The sequence below is a fragment of the Drosophila suzukii genome, chromosome Y (assembly GCF_043229965.1).
Source record: "Drosophila suzukii chromosome Y, CBGP_Dsuzu_IsoJpt1.0, whole genome shotgun sequence".
NCBI lineage: Eukaryota > Metazoa > Arthropoda > Insecta > Diptera > Drosophilidae > Drosophila > Drosophila suzukii.
The window spans coordinates 890,143-898,402 of record NC_092085.1 but is presented as its reverse complement, the minus strand read 5'-3'; the positions used below and the strand labels follow the sequence as shown (position 1 = coordinate 898,402).

General features: G+C 42.8%; 1 pseudogene; it reads right to left on the bottom strand.

Moving 5' to 3' along the window:
• Nucleotides 1-473: 473 nt before the first annotated feature.
• LOC139353555 (kelch-like protein diablo) lies at nt 474-3,004 on the bottom strand (annotated as a pseudogene).
• Between the last annotated feature and the right edge of the window lie 5,256 nt (nt 3,005-8,260).

Sequence of the window (8,260 nt, the reverse complement as noted above, 5' to 3'; positions counted from 1 at the left end):
CGGTAGACAGATTTAAGTGTTATGGGCGTTAGAGTGGGCGTGGCAAATTTATTTTTGGATCAATCGATAGGTATTGACGACACCAATACATTTCAGTTAAAATTTTTTATCTAGCATGCAAATTGTGGGCGTCACAGGTTTTCGCGGTTTGTGGGCCTTTAAAGATCTGTACATCTTTATTTATCTTTTAAAGAATATGAATTAGCTTAATAAATACCTATAGATTGTCCCAAAAAAACTTTTCCGTTTTCAGTCCAATGCTCTCAAACCAAAGTAGTTAGGACAAGCCTTTACACTAGAGCCAGAAAACGATATACATACATACATACATACATACATGTATGTGTTTATGCATGTGTGGATGTAAAAAATTGCAATTTAATATCCGCGGCAAATAGAATTCTTTCTAATTTTTTTTTCGAAAGAAGGCATGGTTATGAGCTAGCTATTTCCATGAAATAACACCAGCAACATTTAGATATTAAGTTCTTTATAAAATATATATATATATGAGATTGCAGGTGTACGGGAGCGAAGGGGTTATGCTAACGCTGGGAAAGTCTAACAAACACGCGCTTCAGGCTCTACCAAATAAACAATTAACAATTAATACAATGCGATTATAATGCTAGACAATGGGGTGAAAGGGATTTAGTTGATTAGATTTGGCTTCGATTGCGGATATTGTTAGTAGAAATGCGGCGGCGGCAACGTTTGCGAGGGCAACGTCGTCGGCTGTTGCTCCCATCAGACAACAGAATCCTTGCGAATCCTGCACTCGAGATAGCATGTGTTCGGGGGGGAGAAAGAGACAAGACAACGGTATTTTATCAGCAATGGAAGGGCTAGGAGTTGGAATAGTTTCAGGGATTTTGTTGCTTAAAACTGTTTTCGCATCACATATAGTTCTCAGTCTGGGGGGCCCGCATAACGCCCACGCCGCCGCCCAGTCGGCTGTAGTTCATGCAGCCGCACAAACGCCATTGGTTCGTCTCTGGGTCGTAGACCTCGATGGTTTTCAAATAGGCGGACCCATCAAAACCGCCCACCGCATACAGCTGTCCATTCACGACGGCCAGGCCAACCCCACTGCGACGAGAGGTCATGGCCACGATGGGGCTCCAGGTGTTGGTCAGTGGATTGTAGCGCTCGGCGGACGAGAGCTCCATGCTATCGTACCGTCCGCCGACGGCGTAAATGTAGTTGTTGAAGACAGCGCAGCCCAGGTGCTTGCTTCGCGTGGACATTGGACTGACGGCCACCCATTTGTTGTGTCTGGGATCGTATCGCTCAACAGTGTTCAACGGACGTTGTCCATCGGAGCCACCAATTGCATATAGGTATCCTCCAAGGACAGCTACCGCCACACCCAGCCGTCGTGTGGTCATCGGGGCCACCTTTGACCATTTGTTCTCCTTGGGGTCGTACCGCTCCACATGATTGAAGCACTGAACGCCATCCTGGCCACCAACCGCATACAGAAAGCCGTCGAGCACGGCCACGCTGGTGCGGCAGGAAGTGGTAGGCGCCACGTCGCAAGACCACTGATTGGTTTGCGGATCATACCGCTCGATGCTGTTTAGATAGCTCTGGCCGTCGTGACCGCCCACTGCATACAGCAAATCATTCAACACGGCCACGCCGACTCCGCGGCGCCGCTTGCTCATAGGAGCGACCATTTTCCAGTCATTTGTCTGCGGATCGAAGCGCTCCACGGAGGCTATGGCATCGTCGGAGCACACGCCACCCACGGCAAACAGCACTTCACCTGGTCGGGTCGTTTTGCGGGTCTGGTGCGCGGACCCTGCATCAGCGGTCGCTCCTGCGGAAGCAGCAGATAGTTCTTGGCCTCGTCCACCAGATCCCGGCAGGCCTCGTCGCTGCGGACCAGGAGATCAGAGCCCACCGTGCCCACCAGGAACTTTGGGGAGAGTAGAGGCAGACGGACATGTTGTAGTACCTTTGCTTGGTGCTGTCGCCGCTCGGCGACATTGTACTTGAGCCAGGACATGACAGCGTTGAAGACCTGCTCCTCCGAGCGCACGTTCAGTTCGTCGCTGCAGATGATGTCCACCAACTGGCCGACGGGCAGCAGCAGAAACTCCTCGCTCTCCATCACCTCCTGGAAGTTGTGCTGCGTGAACGTGTCGGCTATTCGCAACAGTTCCCGGCAAGAGTGTGTGTCGGCAAAGGCGCGGATGCCCAGGCAGTTGGTGGGGTCCAATTGTCGCTTGAGGAACTCGCAGCAGATGTCTTGAATCTCAACCAGTTGCAGCAGACAGGCGGCGGGAAGGAGCGCCTGGACATTGGACTCCTCGACGATGATGTGGGCGGTGTAGCAAAAGTCAATAAGCAGCTCCATGGCGTTCTCGTCGATGTCGCGTATAGTGACCTCCGTCTGGCGCGATTCCTCCAGTTCGCCAGTGAACATGGCACAGAAGTAAGAGCTGCAGGCGGACAGGATGACCCTGTGGGCGAAGATCTTCCGTCCGCCCACGTTCAGGACCACATCGCAGAGCTCCCGATGGCGCCGCAGCATATTGAGTTCCGTGATCGTGACCTTCGGATGTTTTTCGGAAGTGTGAGAGAGGCGGGCGGGCGACGGAGGTCGGTCCACTGCCGTCGATCCAACGGAGCCGCCACCAGCCGTGGAATTACCACCTGTTCCGGTGACAGCAGCATCCCGTGGTTGAGCGGTGGAGCCCGAGCCCGGCAGGTCGCCCATTCTGTTCGCTGCTAAGCGCAGCGGGCCGGAAGCAACCCAACCCCACACGGCGTCTATCTTTGCGTCTCTGTTCTCCACGGATACAAAGCACGTCCAGGGCCAGCTGCAGGCGGAAAATTTCGAAAATGCAATCTTGCTGCTGGCTTAAAGCGACCACATCGAAGATTCCTGGCGCGAAATGCACTTTTCAGCAGTGAAAATCGTTTTTCTTTTTGGCCTGGAAAAGTCGAAACACACGATTGATACTACAAACGAAGCTATTCAACCAAATATTAACTGAAATGTATTAGTCTTGTAAATACCTGTCGATTGACCATGCTACGCCTACTCTACTCTACTACTCAGAGCCAGACAATGCGAAATGTTTTTACGCGTGTATGTGTGTATATGTAAATAGTTGCCGGCCGAACTTAGCGGCAAAGAAAAAAGCCCTGCCGGCGCTCAGAGAGAGCAAAGTGCGCGGCTAACTTATTCTATTGAATAATGAACCCTTTATCCATTTGTCCCATTGACGGGCAAAAACCTTTAAAGATCTGTACATCTTTATTTATCTCTTTCAAAGAATATGAATTAGCTTAATAAATACCTATAGATTGTCCCAAAAAAACTCTTCCGTTTTCAGTCCAATGCTCTCAAACCAAAGTAGTTAGGACAAGCCTTGACACTACCCTGCAGTTCCACAATTGAGTTAAGCGCCCAATCATCACGATGCCGACTGCGACGTCGGCAGAGAAGCCAGCGACGCCGGCAGAGCTGAGCGCAACGGCGGCAAAGCGACGCACTCTAAGTCAGGTCCGCAAAGAGAACGCACAAAAAGTAATTTTGGGCTCTTCCTCTCTCGCCATGTCTCAGACGGAAAAGTGCGTGTGAAGGAGGACCAGCAACTAAAATATATAGACTTTTGTGCACCCTTGCCTTTTGAATAATGCGACATTTGTTCGTAAATGATAAAACAACCATTTAAAATAATAGGTTTCTGTTTTAAAATATTTGTATTTCTTAAAAAAAATGTATAGGTTTATTAATATTATTTAATAATATGTGAAGTTTTAAGAATATATTTTTATAAACCGATTTGCATAGTCGGATATGCCTGCTTTTATGTGCAAGATGCATAGACCAAACGGGGCATGCCAAAAAAACAGAACAACAACGGATTAGCGGAACCGTTGTTGTTGTTGCTTGTTGTTTTTCTGGAAGGCACGCGTCTTTTTTCGTCTTTTTCACTTGCGTTTACTTACGAGTATGTGAAGGAGTTAGAATTGCACGCAATTACGTAGTTAAATAAAATAAACCAGTGGTTTAAAAGTGATACCTATACGATTCCCATGTAAGTCTGTCGCAGACCATTATTTATTTAATCAGTGAGAGTAAAAACAAGTTAATGTGTATTAAAAAAATGGAAAATACAAGATTCCCAAAAAAACACGTGGCGGAAAAAAAATAGCTGTGAAAAATTTTAATTTTTGACGTGAAAAACAACAAATGATGCATATAAATAAACAAATGAATGAATCTGTGAAAAAATTTGAAAATCTTATTGAGTGCTAAGTTCCTTGGGACCAAAAATAAGAGATGTTTGTTTTTATAACTTATGATTTTTTGTATTAATAACATTAAAGCACAATTTTTATTTTTGTGTAAGTAAACAAACATGGCTATTTAAATAAAAATCTCAAACATCTCTAATTTTCCGTTCCTGGAAAAGTGGTATTTTTTCCGCATCTGCAAAATAAATAAATGATTTAATAAATAATAAAAAAAATACATAAATAATTTTTTACAACAAAATAAAATAAATCAAGTGACAGAAAACAAAAGTTTGCTAATTTCGTCTCGATATTTTTTGCATTTTCTTATATTTTTAGACAAGGCTGAAGGTAAATCTATAAAAAAATGGAAGGCTAAATCGTTCCATCTTAAGCATATTATCCGAGGAACATGTTCTGTCCCACAACTTACTTATTAAGTAAGTTTTTATTGAGGCTGAAAGTAATTATTGTTTTTAAGTTTAATTTTTAAAAGACTTCTGGGATTTTTACATTGAATGCCAAAGATAACATTTCTTTTATTATAAATAAATCTTACAAATAACGATTACTTTCGGTCACTCGTTTTTATTCTCGTCTTGTTTTATTTTTAAAACTAATTTTTTTCTAATACTAGATGCAATCCCTCGGAGCCTCCCGAAAATGTGCTGCAGAAGGCAATGCGGTGCGTTAAAAACTTGAGTGGTACCAAAAAAAAGGCAACGCCGGCACCAGATGCTGAGGAGGAGGTGCCAGCGACCCCGATAACACCGGAAACCCCCGAGCTCAAATTTTAAAATAAACAAATAAAAACAAGGAAGAACGCTATAGTCGAGTACCTCGACTATCAGATATCCGTTACTCAAAGGGAAATGGAGATATGCAAGCAGCAAAGCGAGATTAAAATGCGCCACCTACCGGCGGTAGACAGATTTAAGCGTTATGGGCGTTGGAGTGGGCGTGGCAAATTTATTTTTGGATCAATCGATGGGTATTGACGACACCAATACATTTCAGTTAAAATTTTTTATCTAGCATGCAAATTGTGGGCGTCACAGGTTTTCGCGGTTTGTGGGCGTTTAAGTGGGCGTGGCAAACTTTTTTTTGGGTCAATCGATAGGTATTGATAAGAACAATACATTTCAGTTAAAATTTTCTATCTAGCATCAAAACTGTAGGAGTTACAGTTTTGGGCGGTTTGTGGGCGTTAGAGTGGGCGTGGCAGTCTACTGAAACAAACTTGCGCTGCGTAAGAAGCTCAGGAATCTGTACGCCAAATCTCAATAGCCTAGCTCTCATAGTTTCCGAGATCTCAGCGTTCATCCGGACAGACAGACGGACAGACGGACATGGCTAGATCGACTCGGCTAGTGATCCTGATCAAGAATATATATACTTTATGGGGTCGGAAACGCTTCCTTCTGCCTGTTACATACTTTCCGACGAATCTAGTATACCCTTTTACTCTACGAGTAACGGGTATAACTACAAATTTGTTTCTCTCAATAAAATGATTTTAATATAAAGCTGGGTATGAGCTAAGTGTCGAATTGATTTGACAAAATATCAGTTTGATATGAAAGCATATCAGTTTGATGTGAAAGCATATCAGTTTGATATGAAAGCATATCAGTTGGATATTAAAAAATACCACAATTTGGTCACAACTTTGATATGTGCTCATATCAATCTGGTATGGAAAATACCAAATTGACATGTTCGAAAATATCAATGTCATATGTTCGAAAATATGAATATGATATGGCAACATAAGGGATCAAAATTGATATGAAAAAATACCCGATTGATGACCAGTTTTGGTATTTTTATACCCGTTACTCGTAGAGTAAAAGGGTATACTAGATTCGTCGGAAAGTATGTAACAGGCAGAAGGAAGCGTTTCCGACCCCATAAAGTATATATATTATTGATCAGGATCACTAGCCGAGTCGATCTAGCCATGTCCGTCTGTCCGTCTGTCCGTCTGTCCGTCCGGATGAACGCTGAGATCTCGGAAACTATGAGAGCTAGGCTATTGAGATTTGGCGTACAGATTCCTGAGCTTCTTACGCAGCGCAAGTTTCTTTCAGTAGATTGCCACGCCCACTCTAACGCCCACAAACCGCCCAAAACTGTAACTCCTACAGTTTTGATGCTAGATAGAAAATTTTAACTGAAATGTATTGTTCTTATCAATACCTATCGATTGACCCAAGAAAAAGTTTGCCACGCCCACTTAAACGCCCACAAACCGCGAAAACCTGTGACGCCCACAATTTGCATGCTAGATAAAAAATTTTAACTGAAATGTATTGGTGTCGTCAATACCTATCGATTGATCCAAAAATAAATTTGCCACGCCCACTCCAACGCCCATAACGCTTAAATCTGTCTACCGCCGGTAGGTGGCGCATTTTAATCTCGCTTTGCTGCTTGCATATCTCCATTTCCCTTTGAGTAACGGATATCTGATAGTCGAGGTACTCGACTATAGCGTTCTTCCTTGTTTTTATTTGTTTATTTTAAAATTTGAGCTCGGGGGTTTCCGGTGTTATCGGGGTCGCTGGCACCTCCTCCTCAGCATCTGGTGCCGGCGTTGCCTTTTTTTTGGTACAACTCAAGTTTTTAACGCACCGCATTGCCTTCTGCAGCGCCTTTTCGGGAGGCTCCGAGGGATTGCATCTAGTATTAGAAAAAAATTAGTTTTAAAAATAAAACAAGACGAGAATAAAAACGAGTGACCGAAAGTAATCTTTATTTATAAGATTTATTTATAATAAATTGGCATTCAATGTAAAAATCCCAGAAGTCTTTTAAAAATTAAACTTAAAAACAATAGTTACTTTCAGCCTCAATAAAAACTTACTTAATAAGTAAGTTGTGGGACAGAACAAGTTCCTCGGATAATATGCTTAAGATGGAACGATTTAGCCTTCCATTTTTTTATAGATTTACCTTCAGCCTTGTCTAAAAATATAAGAAAATGCAAAAAATATCGAGACGAAATTAGCAAACTTTTGTTTTCGGTCACTTGATTTATTTTATTTTGTTGTAAAAAATTATTTATGTATTTTTTTTATTATTTATTAAATCATTTATTTATTTTGCAGATGCGGAAAAAATACCACTTTTCCAGGAACGGAAAATTAGAGATGTTTGAGATTTTTATTTAAATAGCCATGTTTGTTTACTTACACAAAAATAAAAATTGTGCTTTAATGTTATTAATACAAACAAGGAAGAACGCTATAGTCGAGTACCTCGACTATCAGATACCCGTTACTCAAAGGGAAATGGAGATATGCAAGCAGCAAAGCGAAATTAAAATGCGCCACCTACCGGCGGTAGACAGATTTAGGCGTTATGGGCGTTAGAGTGGGCGTGGCAGAATTATTTTTGGATCAATCGATAGGTATTGACGACACCAATACATTTCAGTTAAAATTTTTTATCTAGCATGCAAATTGTGGGCGTCACAGGTTTTCGCGGTTTGTGGGCGTTTAAGTGGGCGTGGCAAACTTTTTTTTAGGTCAATCGATAGGTATTGATGAGAACAATACATTTCAGTTACAATTTTCTATCTAGCATCAAAACTGTAGGAGTTACAGTTTTGGGCGGTTTGTGGGCGTTAGAGTGGGCGTGGCAGTCTACTGAAACAAACTTGCGCTGCGTAAGAAGCTCAGGAATCTGTACGCCAAATCTCAATAGCCTAGCTCTCATAGTTTCCGAGATCTCAGCGTTCATCCGGACGGACAGACAGACGGACAGACGGACAGACGGTCAGACGGACAGACGGACAGACGGACCGACGGACAGACGGACAGACGGACATGGCTAGATCGACTCGGCTAGTGATCCTGATCAAGAATATATATACTTTATGGGGTCGGAAACGCTTCCTTCTGCCTGTTACATACTTTCCGACGAATCTAGTATACCCTTTTACTCTACGAGTAACGGGTATAAAAATCATAAGTTATAAAAACAAACATCTCTTATTTTTGGT